The sequence below is a fragment of the Schistocerca nitens genome, chromosome 6 (genome assembly GCF_023898315.1).
Source record: "Schistocerca nitens isolate TAMUIC-IGC-003100 chromosome 6, iqSchNite1.1, whole genome shotgun sequence".
Taxonomy (NCBI): domain Eukaryota; kingdom Metazoa; phylum Arthropoda; class Insecta; order Orthoptera; family Acrididae; genus Schistocerca; species Schistocerca nitens.
Window position 1 is genome coordinate 368675051 of NC_064619.1, and position 18890 is coordinate 368693940.

The 18890-nt window shown below is 43.0% G+C and overlaps 2 protein-coding genes across 2 annotated transcripts in view; one reads left to right on the plus strand and one right to left on the minus strand.

The window, feature by feature from the left end:
• The window catches only part of LOC126262571 (bifunctional arginine demethylase and lysyl-hydroxylase JMJD6), a 128510-nt gene extending 112194 nt beyond the window's left edge, over positions 1-16316 (plus strand). Inside the window, exon 9 of the mRNA XM_049959283.1 lies at positions 13944-16316. The gene's annotated coding sequence lies outside the window, so the exon portion shown is untranslated. The remainder of the gene's footprint in view (positions 1-13943) is intronic.
• Positions 16317-18717: 2401 nt separating this feature from the next.
• LOC126262745 (U3 small nucleolar ribonucleoprotein protein MPP10-like) overlaps positions 18718-18890 on the minus strand; it is a 75901-nt gene continuing 75728 nt past the window's right edge. The window contains exon 11 of the mRNA XM_049959554.1: positions 18718-18877. The gene's annotated coding sequence lies outside the window, so the exon portion shown is untranslated. The remainder of the gene's footprint in view (positions 18878-18890) is intronic.

The window sequence follows — 18890 nt, forward strand, 5'->3', positions numbered from 1 at the left end:
GAAAATATTGAGATAATGGGGTACTTGTATTTAAAAAAATAATATCGTTATAGAAGAGTAGCAACACAGATAGGGAATGATTGTCAGTGTAAAATAACTAACAATGGAAAATCCAGGATGGAATGTAACAATATTATGAGAAGGAAAGTGGCTACTCATCAAACAGTGGAGATGCTGAGTCACATATGCTGTTGCTGTTTGATGCAGGTCTCCATGCTACTCTATCCTGTGCAAGCTTCATTTCCAAGTAACTACTGCAACCTACATCCTTCTGAATTTGCTTAGTATATTCATCTCTTGGTCTCCCTCTACAATTTTTACCCTTCACGCTGCTCCCCCAATACTAAATTAGTAATCCCTTGATGCCTCAGAACCTGTCCTAAGAACCGATTCTTTCATCTAGTCAAGTTGTCCCACAAATTCCTCTTCTCCCCAATTCTGTTCAGTACCTCCTCATTAGTTACATGATCTACCCATCAAATCTTCAGCATTCTTCTCTAGCATCACATTTCAAAAGCTTCTATTCTCTTCTTGTCCAAACTACACTCCTGGAAATTGAAATAAGAACACCATGAATTCATTGTCCCAGGAAGGGGAAACTTTATTGACACATTCCTGGGGTCAGATACATCACATGATCACACTGACAGAACCACAGGCACATAGACACAGGCAACAGAGCATGCACAATGTCGGCACTAGTACAGTGTATATCCACCTTTCGCAGCAATGCAGGCTGCTATTCTCCCATGGAGACGATCGTAGAGATGCTGGATGTAGTCCTGTGGAACGGCTTGCCATGCCATTTCCACCTGGCGCCTCAGTTGGACCAGCGTTCGTGCTGGACGTGCAGACCGCGTGAGACGACGCTTCATCCAGTCCCAAACATGCTCAATGGGGGACAGATCCGGAGATCTTGCTGGCCAGGGTAGGATACATGCGGTCGTGCATTGTCCTGTTGGAACAGCAAGTTCCCTTGCCGGTCTAGGAATGGTAGAACGATGGGTTCGATGACGGTTTGGATGTACCGTGCACTATTCAGTGTCCCTTCGACGATCACCAGTGGTGTACGGCCAGTGTAGGAGATCGCTCCCCACACCATGATGCCGGGTGTTGGCCCTGTGTGCCTCGGTCGTATGCAGTCCTGATTGTGGCGCTCACCTGCACGGCGCCAAACACGCATACGACCATCATTGGCACCAAGGCAGAAGCGACTCTCATCGCTGAAGACGACACGTCCCCATTCGTCCCTCCATTCACGCCTGTCGCGACACCACTGGAGGCGGGCTGCACGATGTTGGGGTGTGAGCGGAAGACGGCCTAACGGTGTGCGGGACCGTAGCCCAGCTTCATGGAGACGGTTGCGAATGGTCCTCGCCGATACCCCAGGAGCAACAGTGTCCCTAATTTGCTGGGAAGTGGCGGTGCGGTCCCCTACGGCACTGCGTAGGATCCTACGGTCTTGGCGTGCATCCGTGCGTCGCTGCGGTCCGGTCCCAGGTCGACGGGCACGTGCACCTTCCGCCGACCACTGGCGACAACATCGATGTACTGTGGAGACCTCACGCCCCACGTGTTGAGCAATTCGGCGGTACGTCCACCCGGCCTCCCGCATGCCCACTATACGCCCTCGCTCAAAGTCCGTCAACTGCACATACGGTTCACGTCCACGCTGTCGCGGCATGCTACCAGTGTTAAAGACTGCGATGGAGCTCCGTATGCCACGGCAAACTGGCTGACACTGACGGTGGCGGTGCACAAATGCTGCGCAGCTAGCGCCATTTGACGGCCAACACCGCGGTTCCTGGTGTGTCCGCTGTGCCGTGCGTGTGATCATTGCTTGTACAGCCCTCTCGCAGTGTCCAGAGCAAGTATGGTGGGTCTGACACACCAGTGTCAATGTGTTCTTTTTTCCATTTCCAGGAGTGTATTTATCGTTCATGTTTCACTTCCATACATGGCTATACTCCATACAAATACTTTCAGAAACGACTTCCTGACACTTAAATCTATACTCTTCTTCAGAAACGCTTTCCTTGCCATTGCCAGTCTACATTTTATATCATCTCTACTTCGACCATCAGTAATTTTGCTCCCCAAATAGCAAAACTCATCTACTACTTTGTGTCTCATTTCCTAATCTAATTCCCTCAGCATGATCTGATTTAATCTGACTACATTCCATTACAATCATTTTGCTTTTGTTGGTGTTCATCTTATATTCTCCTTTCAAGACACTGTCCATTCCGTTCATCTGCTCTTCCCCCCCCCCCTGTGGGTCCGGGGTAAGAATAGGCCCGAAGTATTCCTGCCTGTCGTAAGAGGCGACTAAAAGGAGTCCCTCCCCCTCAAGGGGGTAGTTAGCGCCTGCGTCCGGAGGCGGACGGTTCCACAACCTCTATTTGCGGTCATTTTGCTTTTTCACTTCTCGTTTCTTCCTTCCTTTGGTTGGTTCCTTTCTTTGCTGTTCTCCACCTCACTGTCTTCCTTACACTTTCCCCTGCAAAATCTCCTTGCCCTCTCATTGCCTTCTTCTCCTTGCCTTCTCATTGCCTTCTCTGGTCTCCGCCTCGGCGTTTGAGACAGTCTGTCCTCTCTCTCTCTCTCTCTCTCTCTCTCTCTCTCTCTCTCTCTCTCTCTCTCCCCTTTTTCCTCTTCTTCCTCTTCTTCCTTCCTCTCTGTGCGCGCCTGAAGGCCGACCGACGCGTTCGCACGCATAGCCGGTGACGGGGTAACGCGTAATTCCCCGCCCTGGGTAGACATGTGAGGCACGCGCGTACCCCCTGGTAAAGGCCAGGCCCGGGGAGGGGTGATTGCCTGAGCTGATACCTTCTGACCATGCGGATTGGTCCCTCCGTCTGTTTCTCGGGAGGTGTGACATGAGGTGTAAACATTCACGTAAGGCGGGAGTGCCCTCTGAGAGGGTCCCCACAAGGAAGGAGCGCGCCATCGGAGACGCTGGCAATCATGGGGGATTCCTCCGCAATGGATTCCACTCCATCTCTCTCGACTTCTGCCAAAAAACGGAAACGTGACCAGCTACCAGTGACAAAAGTACTACCGCCTGCCCCACAGTTCCTCGTCGTTTCTCGATCTGAGGACGGAAAGGATTTTTCCTCTGTCAACCCTTTCGTTATCCAGAAGGGCGTAGATGCCATAGCCGGATCTGTTAAATCTTGTACCAGGTTGCGTAACGGTACCTCATTACTCGAAACTGAGAGCGCCTTTCAGGCACAAAAACTGCTTCGGGCCACACTCCTGTACACGTTCCCTGTCCGGGTGGAGGCTCACCGAACTTTGAATTCGTCTCGTGGTGTGGTCTATACTAGATCCCTCGACGGCTAGACTGACGAGGAGATTCAATCTTTCCTCGCTGAGCAGGGCGTGACGGCTGTCCATAGGGTCATGAAAAAGGTCAACAATGACCTTGTACCGACCCGGACACTTTTCTTGACCTTTGATAGTGTTAAGCTGCCATCGTGCATCAAGGCGGGCTACGAGGTTATTTCTGTTCGCCCCTATGTCCCGACACCTACGTGCTGCTACCAGTGTCAGCGTTTCAATCACACTCGACAGTCTTGTTCCAATGCGGCTAAATGTGTCACTTGTGGCAGGGATGCCCATGAGGGTGACTGTCCACCTCCGTCTCCTCGTTGTGTGAACTGTCAGGGTGACCATGCCGCATCCTCCCGCGACTGTCCTGTCTATAAGGAAGAACGCTGTATCCAAGAAATTCGGGTCAAAGAGAAAGTGTATACCTCGGCTGCTCGCAAGCTATTGGCTAGTAGGAAGCCCACGCTGCTCCCAGCGGGGAAATACAGTACTGTCCTCGCCTCTCCTCGGACTACCAGGGAGGTGGCAACCCAGACATGCAATCTGACCTTCACAGCACCACAGTCGTCCGTTCGGCCAGTGCTAAGATCGCGCGGTCGACGTCTCCTCTTCCTCCCATCACCCCACAGGCACCAGCCCCTTCATCAGCTTCTGCTAAGACGAAGACCCAGAAGTCAGATGCACGGGCCTTCAAGAAGGAACCGTCCCGTGCAGACTTCCTACGTACCTCGACCTCCCAGCCTTCGACCGGTACTTCCACCAAACGACCTTCCAAGAAGGCAAATAGGAAGCACAGTTCTCCTTCTCCGCCACGGCGCATTTCTTCTCCTGCGCCACCCAGCGGTTGCCGCCCCAAGCCGTCATCCGTTTCGCCTGGCCGCACCGCTGGTAGCCGAACATCTGGCCGTTCACCGGCGGAGGAAGCTCCCCCTCCCGGCCATCTTTCCAAGATGGCCGATGAACCTATAGACCAAATGGACGATAACTGTCCGCCTACTGATAGCGGCGGCAGTGCTCGCTCGAAGCCAGGCCCTCAGCGGCCTTCGAGGTGACCCCTTCTTTCATCTTCCTTTTTCTTTTCTTACGATGGCACTTATTCACTGGAATATTCGCAGCATTCGCTCCAACCGAGAGGACTTGAAGTTGCTGCTCCGCTTGCACCGTCCGCTCGTCGTCGCCCTCCAGGAAACGAAGCTACGCCCTTGCGATCAAATTGCCTTGGCACACTACACCTCTGTGCGTTTTGACCTACCCCCTGTGGTAGGTATCCCAGCTCATGGAGGAGTTATGTTGCTGGTCCGGGATGATATTTACTACGATCCCATCACGTTGCACACCGGCCTGCAGGCAGTTGCCATCCGCATTACTCTCCCCACTTTTACATTTTCCATTTGTACCGTTTACACTCCATCGTCGTCTGCCGTTACCAGGGCAGACATGATGCAACTTATTGCTCAGCTACCTGCACCATTTTTGTTAACTGGAGACTTCAATGCCCACCATCCCCTTTGGGGCTCTCCAGCATCCTGCCCGAGGGGCTCCCTGTTAGCAGACCTTTTCAACCAGCTCAATCTTGTCTGCCTCAATACTGGCGCCCCTACTTTTCTTTCGGACACATCTCACACCTATTCCCATTTAGACCTCTCTCTATGTACTCCCCAACTTGCACGCCGGTTCGAGTGGTATGCACTTTCTGATACATATTCGAGCGACCACTTCCCGTGTGTTATCCATCTCCTGCAGCATACCCCCTCTCCGTGCTCATCTAGTTGGAACATCTCGAAAGCAGACTGGGGGCTCTTCTCTTCCAGGGCGACCTTTCAGGATCAAACATTCACAAGCTGCGATAGTCAGGTCGCACACCTCACGGAAGTCATTCTCACTGCTGCTGAATATTCCATCCCTCACCCTACTTCTTCTCCACGTCGCGTACCGGTCCCCTGGTGGACCGCGGCATGTAGAGACGCTTTACGCACCTTTAAACGCCAGCCTACAGTGGCGAATTGTATCAATTATAAGCGATTACGTGCACAGTGTCGTCATATTATTAAAGACAGCAAGAAAGCCAGCTGGGCTGCTTTCACAAGCACCTTCACCAGTTTCTGGCTTGACGGTCGTGAATGACGTCCTTGTGGCCCCTGAGGCTGTCTCCAATGCCTTCGGCCGCTTTTTCGCAGAGGTTTCGAGCTCCGCTCATTACCACCCTGCCTTCCTCCCCCGCAAACAGGCAGAGGAGGCTAGGCCACCTAACTTCCGCTCCTCGAATCGTGAAAGTTATAATGCACCATTCACCATGCGGGAACTCGAAAACGCACTTGGCCGATCACGGTCCTCCGCTCCAGGGCCTGATTCTGTTCATATTCAGATGCTGAAGAACCTTTCTCCTGCGGGTAAAGATTTTCTTCTTCGTACTTACAATCGCATCTGGATTGAGGGACATGTTCCCGCATGCTGGCGCGAGTCTATTGTTGTCCCGATTCCTAAGCCGGGGAAGGACAAGCACTTGCCTTCCAGTGATCGACCCATCTCGCTTACCAGCTGTCTGTAAAGTGATGGAGCGAATGGTTAACTCTCGATTGGTTTGGCTGCTTGAGTCTCGACGCCTACTTACCAATGTACAATGTGGATTTTGTAGGCGCCGCTCTGCTGTTGACCATCTGGTTACCTTGTCGACCTTCATTATGAATAACTTCTTGCGGAAGTGCCCGACCGCGGCTGTGTTCTTTGATTTGGAGAAGGCTTACGACACCTGTTGGAGGGCGGGCATTCTCCGCACCATGCATACATGGGGCCTTCGCGGTCGCCTCCCTCTTTTTATTCGTTCCTTTTTAATGGATCGACAGTTCAGGGTACGTGTGGGTTCTGTCCTGTCAGACACCTTTCGCCAGGAGAATGGGGTGCCACAGGGCTCAGTTTTGAGCGTCGCTCTCTTCACCATAGCAATCAATCCAATAATGGATTGCCTCCCAGCTGATGTATCAGGCTCCCTTTTCGTGGACGATTTTACCATCTATTGCAGCGCGCAGCGTATGTGTCTCCTGGAGCGCTGTCTTCAGCGTTCTCTTGACCGTCTTTACTCCTGGAGTGTCGCCAGTGGCTTCCGTTTTTCTGCCGAGAAGACGGTCTGTATTAACTTCTGGCGCTACAAAGAGTTTCTCCCACCGTCCTTAAGACTCGGTCCCGTTGCTCTCCCATTCGTGGAGACAACAAAATTTTTAGGTCTTACATTTGACAGGAAACTTAGTTGGTCTCCACATGTGTCATATTTGGCTGCCCGTTGTACCCGTTCTCTAAATGTCCTCCGTGTTCTCAGTGGTATGTCGTGGGGAGCGGATCGAACCGTCCTACTTCGCGTATATCGGTCGATCGTCCGCTCCAAGCTGGATTATGGGAGCTTCGTATACTCCTCTGCACGGCCATCCATCTTACGCCGCCTCAACTCCATACAACATCGGGATTTACGACTTGCGACCGGAGCGTTTTATACTAGTCCCGTCGAGAGTCTTCATGCTGACGCTGGTGAGTTGCCACTCACCTACCGGCGCGATATACTGCTTTGTCGGTATGCCTGTCGGCTACTGGCAATGCCCGACCACCCGTCTTATCGTTCCTTTTTTTGATGACTCTCTCGACAGTCAATACGGGTTGTATGTCTCTGCCCTGCTACCCCCTGGAGTTCGCTTTCGTCGCCTCCTTCAACACCTTAATTTTTCACTCCCTGCAACCTTTCGAGTGGGCGAGAGCCACACGCCACCTTGGCTCCAGGCTCAGGTTCGCGTCCACCTTGACCTCTGCTCGCTCCCGAAGGAGGTTACCCCCGGTTCGGTCTACCACTCCCGTTTTGTCGAACTTCGTTCGAAGTTCATTAATATGACCTTCATTTATACAGATGGCTCTAAGACCAATGACGGGGTCGGGTGTTCTTTTATTGTCGGGGCACAAAGTTTCAAATACCGGCTCCATGGCCATTGTTCAGTCTTCACAGCTGAGCTCTTTGCCCTCTACCAGGCTGTTCTTTACATCTGCCGCCACCGACATTCTGGATATATCATCTGCTCCGATTCCCTGAGCGCTATCCAGAGCCTCAGTGATCCGTACCCGGTTCACCCTTTCGTGCACCGGATCCAACGCTCTCTTCAGCAGCTGGTGGACGTCGGTTCTCCGGTTAGCTTTATGTGGGTTCCTGGCCATGTCGGTATCCCCGGGAACGAAGCTGCAGATGCCGCGGCCAAGGCTGCGGTCCTCCAGCCTCGGACAGCTTCTTGTTGTGTCCCTTCGTCAGATTGTAGCAGGGTAATTTGTCGGCGCATTTTATCGTTGTGGCATGCCGATTGGGCTGCACTTACAGACAACAAGCTTCGGGCCTTAAAACCTCTTCCCGTGGCTTGGACGTCCTCCTCACGCCCTTCTCGGCGGGAGGAGGTAGTTTTGGCCCGGTTACGAATTGGACACTGCCGGTTCAGCCATCGCCATCTGCTGAGGGCTGCGCCGGCGCCGTTCTGCCCATGTGGGCAATTGCTGATGGTCCGCCACATTTTAACGTCCTGTCCGGATTTTAACACCCTGCGTCTTGATCTTGGCCTGCCCTGTACTGTAGAAGCCATTTTAGCGGATGACCCACGAGCAGCTGCTCGCGTTCTTCATTTTATCAATTTGACAACCCTCTCAAAGGACATTTGATTATGCTGTTTTCTTTTTTAATCCTATGCCTGTCAGTCTGTCTTTTATCGTGTTTTCCGTTTCGTTGCTGTTTTAAACTTGTGACTCGCGGTGCATTCCTAACGTAGTCTGGGCGCTAATGACGGTTGAAGTTGTGCGCCCAAAAAAAAAAAAAAAAAAAAAAAAAAAAAAAAAAAAAAAAAAAAAAAAAAACTGCTCTTCCAGGTCCTTTGCTGTCTCTGACAGAATTACAATGTCATCGGCAAACCTGAAAGTTTTTATTTCTTCTCCATTGATTTTAATTCCTGCTCTAAATTTTTCTTTTGTTTCCTGTATTGCTTGCTAATGTATAGATCGAATAACATCGGGGATAGGCTACAACCCTGTCTCACTACTCCCTTCCCAACCACTGCTTCCCTTTTGTGCCCCTCGACACAAAACTGCCATCTGGTTTCTGTACAAATAGCCTTTCATCCCTGCCACCATCAGAATTTGAAAGCGAGTATTTCAGTCTACATTGTCAAAAGCTTTCTCTAAGTCTACAAATGTAGGTTTGCCTTTCCCTAATCTATCTTCTAAGATAAGTCATAGGGTCAGTATTGCCTCACGCGTTCCAACATTTCTACGGAATCCATACTGATCTTCCCCAAGGTCAGCTTCTACCAGCCCTTCCATTTGTCTGTAAAGAATTAGTGTTAGTATTTTGCAGCCATTACTTGTTAAACTAATAGTTTGGTAATTTTTCACACCTGTCAACACCTGCTTTCTTTGGGATTGGAATTATTATATTCTTCTTGAAGGCTGAGGGTATTTTGCCTGTCTCATACATCTTGGTCACCAGATGGTAGAGTTTTGTCATGGCTGGCTCTCCCAAGGCTATCAGTAGTTCTAATGGAATGATGTCTATTCCCGGGGCCTTGTTTCGACTTTGGTCTTTCAGTGCTCTGTTAAATTCTTCATGCAGTATCATATCTCCCATTTCATCTTCACTAAGTCCTCTTTCATTTCCATAATATTGTCCTTAAGTACATCGCCCATGTATAGGCCCTCTATATACTCCTTCCACCTTTCTGCTTTCCCTTCTTTGCTTAGAACTGGTTTTCCATCTGAGCTCTTGATATTCATATAAGATGTTCTCTTTCCTCCAAATTTGTCTTTTCCTTTAGCCATCCCTCCTTAGCAATTTTGCACTTCCTGTCAATCTCATTTTTGCCTGCTTCATTTACTGCATTTTTATATTTTCTCATGTCATCAATTACATTCAGTATTTCTTCTGTTACCCAAGGATTTCTACCAGCCCTCATCTTTTTATGTACGTGATCCTCTGCTGCCTTCACTAATTCATCTCTCAAAGCTACCCATTCTTCTTCTATTGTATTTATTTCCCCAATTCTTGTCAATTGTTCCCTAATGCTCTCTCTGAAACTCCCTGCAACCTCTGGTTCTTTCAGTTTATCCAGGTCCCATCTCCTCGAATTCCCACCTTTTTGCAGTTTCTTCAGTTTGAGTCTACAATTCATACCCAATAGGTTGTGGTCGAGTTCACATCTGCCCCTGGAAGTGTCTTACAATTTAAAACCTGGTTCCTAAATCTCTCTGTTACCATTACATAATCTATCTGAAACATTCCAGCATCTCCAGGCCTGTTCCATGTAGACAACCTTCTTTCATGATTCTTAAACCAAATGTTAGCCACGATTAAGTTATGCTCTTTGCAAAATTCTACCAGGCGACTTTATCTTTCATTCCTTACCCCGATTCCCATATTCACCCTCTACTTTTCCTTCTCTTCCTTTTCCTACTATCGGATTCCAGTCCCCCCATGACTATTAAATTTTCATCTCCCCTCACTATCTCAATGACTTCTTTTATCTCATCATACATTTCCACCTTCAGTCTCTTCATCATCTGCGGAGCTACATGGCATATTAACTTGTACTACTGTGGTAGGTGTGGGCTGTGTGTCTTATCTTGGCTACAATAATGCATTCACTATGCTGTTAGTACTAGCTTACCCACACTACTTTTTTATTCATTATTAAACCTACTCCTGCATTACCCCTATTTGATTTTATGTTTATAAACCTGCATTCACCTGACCATAAGTCTTGTTTTTCCTGCCACTGAACTTCACTAATTCCCACTATATCTAACTTTAACCTATGCATTTCTCTTGCCTGAGACTGTGTGTGTGTGTGTGTGTGTGTGTGTGTGTGTGTGTGTGTTGTTGATGAAGGCCGTAATGGCCGAAAGCTATAATCGTGAGAGTCTTTTCGTTGTGCCTATGTGTAACTCGGCATCTCCGCTATATGGTGAGTAGCAGTTTTCCTTCTCGTAATATTGTCAGTGTAAAATTTGTACTGTGTGACTCCATTGTCAATTGTATCCCATTATTAAAATATTCCATAAACGACTTTGAAAATAAAAAAATCATTAATTCTATACTTGAAATTCAACACAATCAACATTGTTTGAAAACCATTAGTGCTGTATGTAAAGTAACTCGTCGAGTATTTATAACAATGGAAGGGTTAATGTCAACCTTACGTTTACACTTTCGTTTCCATTCATTCAACAATAACCTTTCCTCTGTACAGAACAGTGAAAGAATGGGTAATTCAAATGTGATTTTCCCCAAAATTCCTTTGCCCTTGTTTGTGATAAGATTAGATTAGTACTTGTTCCATAGATCATGAATACGACACTTCGTAATGATATGAAACGTGTCAGGTTAATAAAAGGTGTCGATACAAGATACTACATTACATAAAATATTACATGACACTCAATATTTTTAATTTTTTATTTATTTATTTATTTTGTTTTGTTTTTGTGTGTTGGGGGAATTACCCACTTACTATATCCAAAAATTCATCTAATGAGTAGAAGGAGTTGCCATTAAGAAATTCTTTGAGTTTCCTTTTAAATGCTATATGGCTATCTGTCAGACTTCTGATGCTATTAGGTAAGTGACCAAAGACTTTTGTGGCACCATAATTTACCCCCTTCTGAGCCAAAGTTAGATTTAACCTTGAGTAGTGAAGATCATCCTTTCTCCTAGTGTTGTAGCCATGTACACTGCTATTACTTTTGAATTTGTTCGGATTGTTAATAACAAATTTCATAAGTGAATATATATATTGTGAGGCTACAGTGATTTGTAGCTCTTTAAATAAGTGTCTGCAGGATGATCTTGGATGAGCTCCAGCAATTATTCTGATTACAAGCTTTTGTGCAATGAACACTCTTTTACTCAATGATGAGTTACCCCAGAATATGATGCCATACGAAAGCAGATAATGAAAATAGGCGTGGTAAGCTAATTTACTCAGATGTATATCGCCAAAATTTGCAATGACCCTAATAGCATAAGTAGCTGAACTCAAATGTTTCAGCAGATCCTCAGTGTGTTTTTTCCAGTTCAACCCCTCATCAATGCATACACCTAGAAATTTTGAATATTCTACCTTAGCTACTGATTTCTGATCGAAGTCAATATTTATTAATGGTGTCATTCCATTTACTGTGTGTAACTGTATATACTGTGTTTTGTCAAAGTTTAATGAGAGCCCATTTGCAGAGAACCACTTAATGATTTTCTGAAAAACATCGTTTACAATTTCACCAGATAATTCTTGTCTGTTGGGTGTGATAGCTATCCTTGTATCATCGGCAAAAAGTACCAGCTTTGCATCTTTGTGAATATAGAATGGCAAGTCATTAATATATATTAAGAACAGCAGAGAACCCAAGACCGAACATTGCGGCACCCCATTCTTGATTGTTCCCCAGTTCAAGAGATCACCAGTTTTTTGCATATTATGTGAACTGTTAATTTCAACTTTCTGCACTCTTCCAGTTAGGTATGATTTAAACCATTTGAGCACTGTCCCATTCATACCACAGTACTTGAGCTTATCTAGAAGTATTCCATGATTTACACCATCAAAAGCCTTTGATAGATCACAAAAAATCCCAACGGGTGACTTCCAGTTACTCAGAGCATTTAATATTTCATTAGTGAAATTATATATAGCATTTTCCGTTGAAAAACCCTTCTGGAAACTAAACTGACATTTTGTTAAAACTTTATTTTTACAAAGGTGTGAAGCTACTCTACAATACATTACTTTTTCAAGAATTTTGGATAAGGCAGTCAGAAGAGAGATTGGGCGGTAGTTGTTGACGTCAGACGTATCCCCTTTTTTTTATGCAGTGGTTTACCACTGGCACACTTCAGTCTATCTGGGAAAATACCCTGCTTCAGAGAGCTATTACATATGTGGCTAAGAATCCCAAATATTTCTTGGGAACAAGCTTTTATTATCCTGCTGGAAATGCCATCAATTCCGTGTGAGCTTTTATTCTTGAGAGAGTTTATCATCTTCCTAATTTCAGAAGGAGAGGTGGGTGGAATTTCAATTGTATAAAATGGTGTGGGTAAGGACTCTTCCATTAACTGCCTTGCTTCTTCTAATGAACATTTAGATCCTATTTTCTCTACAACATTTAAAAAATGATTATTCAAAATGTTTTCGACTTCCTGCTTGTTGTTTATCAAGTTTCCATCCGCTTTGATGGTGATGCCATCATCCTATACTCTTGGTTGCCCTGTCTCCCTTGTAATAATATTCCAAATTGTTTTGATTTTGTTATCAGAGGTATTAATCTCAGACATGTGCACATGCTTCTGGACTTTTTAATAACATTTCTTAAGGTAGCACAGTAGTTTTTATAATATTTGGCTGTTTGTGGGTCATTACTCTTTCTTGTTGTTAGGTACAGTTCCCTTTTGTGGTTACAAGATATTTTTATTCCTTTAGTAAGCCAAGGTTTTTTGCATGGTTTCTTATAATTAGATTTAACTACTTTCTTGGGGAAACAGTTTTCAAATTCTCTTACAAGTGTATCATGAAATAAGTTATATTTTAAATTAGCATCGGGTTCCTTGTACACCTCATCCCAGTCTAACTGCTGAAGATTTTCTCTGAAATTTTTAATTGTTGAGTCATTAATTGAACGCAAAACTTTGGAGGGTAGTTTTGAATTATTGAATGGAGCTGTGTCATACTGTAACTAGCTGAGCATGATGATCAGAAAGCCCATTCTCAACAATACAAGAATTTATGTTTTTAAACCTATCTTGGTCTATAAAAGTGTTATCTATCAATGTGCTGCTGTCCTTTACTACCCGAGTAGGAAAATTAATGACAGATGACAAATTGAAAGAACCGAGCAAGACTTCCAGGTCATTCTTCCTATTACACTCTTTCAGTGAATCAACATTGAAGTCCGCACAAATAACAATTTGCTTTCCCCTATCTGACAGATAGTACAACAAGGCAACCAAGTTTTCCAGGAATAAATGAAAGTTCCCTGAAGGTGACCTATATACTGTTACAATTATAAAAGAGCCCTCCTTCAGTTTAAGTTGACAGGCACATGCTTCTATATGTTGCTTGACAAAAGTTTTTTGTATGTAAGCTTTCTACACAGTGATAACTTTTGACATATATGGCAACTCCTTATCCCACCTTATTCTCTGTACTCATATGTGCAGCTAGTTTATAACCACTGATATTTACCTTTTCCATATCCGACACAATGCGATGCTCAGACAGGCATAGTATATCTATTACATTATCAGATTCAATGTCATCTAAACAAACCAGCTCATCTACTTTATTCTTCAATCCCGGAATGTTTTGGTGAAAAATGGTAACATTATTATTTACTTTCCTCTTGTGAGATTTTTGTCAGTTTTGGACCTCTTTAGCACCTGCCTGCCTGAACTTCTCATTGGACGCTGATATTAGTCTAAAAAAAGAGGTACATCCAGGAGTACTAGTGTCCCCCCTTAAGCATTTATCCACTCCTTGTATTGTAATACTATCCACTTCTTTAGAGATCAACTTGATGTGTGGCTAAACACTCATTTGTTTTGTTTACAGACATTTACTTCAGCAACCAAACCACCTACTACAGTACATCAGCATGAAGATTCAATATTTTTTATAAACAAACAAGTGATAAGGCTCCCATAGAATGGCAGCAATGAACAGTGGTTGAAGTTAGTGGCCATTAGATATAACTGACTGGGATTTTTAAAAGTTAGGAAATTTTTCATAGTTTTTGTGTGTGTTTCATTTTCTGTTTGAAAAGCTTTTTAGTGCACTCCACTTTTAAGACATTTGTGATTTTTTCCTGCCTAACTTTCCTATTTTAAAATATTTATGGCATTACTTTATTACCTCTAGTCTGGCTTGGGGAGGGGGGAAATCAGGATCCAATGAATTGTAAAATGAAATGTTTTTGAGGAGGGGAAGAAGAAATAGGAGTAGAGCAATGGAGCTATTGCTGTGAAGTACACAAGGTCAGTATAATTTAAAACTTTTACTCTCCTCTATGTACACAGTCATATTTACTTTTGTTACATGTAAATTTGAAAAAGCCAATTGGCATTCAACATCAAACTGCTTCCTCAACTAAAGCAGCCACTTTAAACTGTTTCATTAAATGTTTGGAGTCTATTGGTCTTTTTAATTTCAACCAAAGGCAGTAGACATAACAGGTAAGGTGCCGAATAAGAAGATATATTGTTGGCTACAGGAATTAAATTGCAGTGTTCATAGATGACTTGGTGGGGAAAAAATTTCTTGCAGATGTTCATAGAACAATTTTTTGACAGCAAAATATGTTGCTTATATTATGTTCACTTGTAACATGTGGCTGATACCTGAGCCTATCAGTACTTTGAATTTACAATAAGAAATAACTTTTACTTTAGGTAAGTGCATAATGGCCAGTTGTTCCCATAAACAAAAAATATAGTGTCTTTAAACTAATTTTTACCCTTGCTTCCACATGTTATTTTTGTCTTTTAATAATCAGACCCTGTGTGGAACCTTCACTTACGCCCATTTGTAAAACTATTATGTTACTGCACAGTGCAGTAAAGAACTGATAAGTCAAACAGAAATAAATGATAACATTGACTGCTGCACCTGTAAACAGCCTCGTTCTGATCTAACTTAGGTGAGATGATCTGCAAATCATCTATCATTGTTGTTTCTCTTATGTGAAAAAAATGAGTTATCACAGCTTATCAATTTAAAACTACTTAGATTATTTCTATAATATCAAATGCAGAAAATCAGAAGAGCAATTCATATTATAGAAATACCTGTAGAGGTTTTGTGTCAGTTTTAGTAACATGGATGTATGAAGTATGTATTTTATTGTGGTGTAAAACTGGATATTTATTCAAAGCACTTTTACTTGAATTTCACTAAACAGTATTGGTTAGAAAGACTGTAGAGTGGTGTAGGCACTATGTACTCATAAATATTGTGTGTGTGACATATTTTCACTTCTTCAGAAGTGTGAATCAGCTTTACAACAGTATGGGTACATCAAGTACTCTTTGATATCTTAACAATACATGAACTGATGTTACTTAATGTGTTCTGAATCCATATTTCTGTGGCCACCCCTCTGATTTTAAAAAATTGTAAAAAAGTGTCAATTTGTTTCTGCTGTTTTTACAGTTGTGCCTGGTTTGGCAAATATCCTTGCCTGTAAATTGTATTAGTTTCTGTACAGATTGTATATAATGTATTATTGTATAAAACAGTAGGTTGCCCAAGCACTCAGAAAGATTTTGGTTTATATAGCAAGAATTGAAACTGACATTCCTGGTGCTGTAGTAGTAAATTTCTTACAAGAGATATGGTAATCTACATGCAGCGAAGTATTTGTGTCACATTATTAGTGATACATGGTGAATATTGTTTCTCAGTGATCAGTGCTTAGTTAGTGCTGGTTATTATAAGTATTATTGTTAGCCTTGAATTTCAGTTTTTATCATGGAAGGAACCCTACAATAGTAATCATTTTTGTTATTATTAGGAGTTATGTGGAAGAAATTATCAGTAATCATTGTATAAAGCTTGAATCAAAAGTTTTTCTTACATGTCATTTATTTTAAAATATATGACCAGAGGTAAAATTCCACTTTTCAGCTGTAATAATAATAATGAAGAATGTGCCTTCTGAAATCTCTGAGAGGTTTTATAATTATAAATGTTTCCTTCCTTGTAGCTTCCTATTGAGAGTGAAGGTAATAGTTACCATATGAATGTGTATTTATGAATCATGAATGTATCTGGTTTGATTGTATGCCTTTCTCAGGGAAGCATTATGGCATTTGGGCAGTATTACTAAGAGCTACAAATCTTAGTGCCTAAAAGCCTGTGGACACTAGTCTTCCTCCAGCATTCAGTGTACTGTTGGAAAGATGCTATTAAAATAATATGAAATTAAAATTACTTGTTATTTTTTTATGCAGCACTGTTCCAAGTTTACAGAATAACCCAGTTCAAACGAAGAGCATACATCCTGCTTGTGTCTGGATATGTGTGTGTGTGCGCGCGAGTGTATACCCGTCCTTTTTTCCCCCTAAGGTAAGTCTTTCCGCTCCCGGGATTGGAATGACTCCTTACCCTCTCCTTCAAAACCCACATCTTTCCTGACGAAGCAACCGTTGGTTGCGAAAGCTAGAATTTTCTGTGTCTATCGACGTGCCAGTGCTTTCGTTTGGTAAGTCACATCATCTTTGTTTTTAGATATATTTTTCCCACGTGGAATGTTTCCCTCTATTATATTTACTAAGTATTAGAATTTTATGCATGCAACAGTAGTAATTATGAGGGGCCCATTACAAGAAAAATGAATAGCATGTGAAAACAAAAGGACTGTTGCTTGGAAGAACAGATGTAATGGCTTAGTAGCTGAGTGACATTACACTTGCATTAAAAAAGGGGAAGTGATTACCCATTAACCTAAGTCAAAGGTGACAGCAAGTAGTATTTCAGTTCTAATAAGCGTTACATATTCTAAAGGGAACCTTGTCAAAGCAACCACTCTACTGTCATTTGCTGTTCGTTTTAGTTTCACATAATTGTCACATCTTTTTTATGCCTTCCAAACCCTAGGCCAACCTCTTCCCTTTTTTTCTCACCCCCCCCCCCCTTTCCCTTCAAAGAACATTAATGATAAAGTAGTTGTCAGGTGACATGTCATATAAATTTTATTTTTTGTGTTTTCCATTTCCTGTAATAATCTCTCTTCATGCACTTCCCTCAAGACTTCCAGGTTGATTTTTCTTTACATCCAGCTCATTCTTGTCATTTTGTACCATTTCACATTTCAGCAACTTCAAGTCAGTTCCTTTTCATTTGATCCACAGTCCAACTTTCCCTTCTGTAGAGCACTCTAAGCCATACAAATGATTTTGCCAACTATTTTCTGACGTCTATATTCATATGTTTGCAGGTTATAATGTTTTCCTTAGTGATAAATGCCTAATTTACCAATGCTATCCTTCTCTTCACTTTCACTAAGCCTTTATTGCCCCTCTGTGATTTTAGTAGTTACATTACAAAATTGTTTCACCTCCTCAGTTCTGACATCAGTTTTTATATTGGTTTTAATTTATCCCATTACTTTTGTTCTCAGTTTAAGAGCATTTGATAGGACTTGCAACAATCTAGTCACTTCTTTTTCAGTGTCTGCAACAATCACAGTGTCATCGGCAAATCTAATACACTGTATCCTTTCATCATTTGCCTTTATGACCTTTCCCTTCTCCTTCACAATCTGAATAGCTTGTTAAATAAATGTGGAGGTAGGGGGAATTCCTTTCTAATCTTGGCCACTTCCTCTATGTTATTGATGTTTATTTTTGTTCTAATGCAGCTGATGAATCATTCTTCTGTCCGTCCTGCAAAGTCCTATTTTCTTCATAACTCTCAAGAGTAGCTCCCAGTTTGTATTGTCAAAAGCTTTTTCTAAGCCAATGAAAGGACAAAGCTCTGTTCACATCAATCCTGCTCTCCAATAGCAACAACAAAGCCAAAATTGCTTCCCTTGTTCCTCTGCCCCCTCTAAATCCAAATTGGTCTGCTCCATATACTTGTCCTTTTATCCTGTTTCTACCTATGTTAATGAGTATTCTGGCGTCGCAGTTAAAAATATTGAAAAAAATCTAAGTAACTCTGGAAATCTGTCTGTCTGTCTATGTCTTGAACTGAAAGGTGGTGATATAGGGAAAAATTCCACATGGGAAAAATATATATAAAAAACAAAGATGCTGTGACTTACCAAACGGGAAAGCACTGGTAGATAGACACAATAAAAACACACAAAAATTTCAAGCTTTCGCAACCCAAGGTTGCTTCATCACGAAAGAGGGAAAGACAAAAGGATGTGGGTTTTAAGGGAGAGGGTACGGAGTCATTCCAATCCCGGGAGCGGAAAGACTTACCTTAGAGGGGAAAAAAGGACAGGTATACACTCGCGCGCGCACACAGACACATATATCAATCAATAAATAAGAAGAAATATTCTTTTTGTATTTGCATTCCAATTTCTGTAGTGGAGAATAGTAGTGACTCTAGAAGATCCTAGTTACTGACTGATTACTCAATAATCTCTTACTCAACACACACTTCCTTTGGCTGACCTATAAGTGGCAAGTTTTCAGGTACTCTCAAGGTTTCTTACACAAAGCATTTGTAGAACCACATAATTTTATGAATGTGTGTTGTCATTGGCTGTATGCCATTTAAATAACTATTGTGAAATGAGACACAGCTGAGGCAATATTAAAAATGTTATTTAAACCTAATTTGAGGTTTAGATTGCAGCATCAAGTGACAACAGGGATAAGATTGATACCATTGTTTATACAATCTTTACGTATAAAAATACAATGATTATTTACAGAACAGCTGTATAAACAGTAAAGAAGATAAATTACCACTATTTTGGTGGAGTTCACTTCAGAAGCATGTGTTGACCCGAACTGTCAGGGGAAGAAATTAACCTGAAAGTAAAAT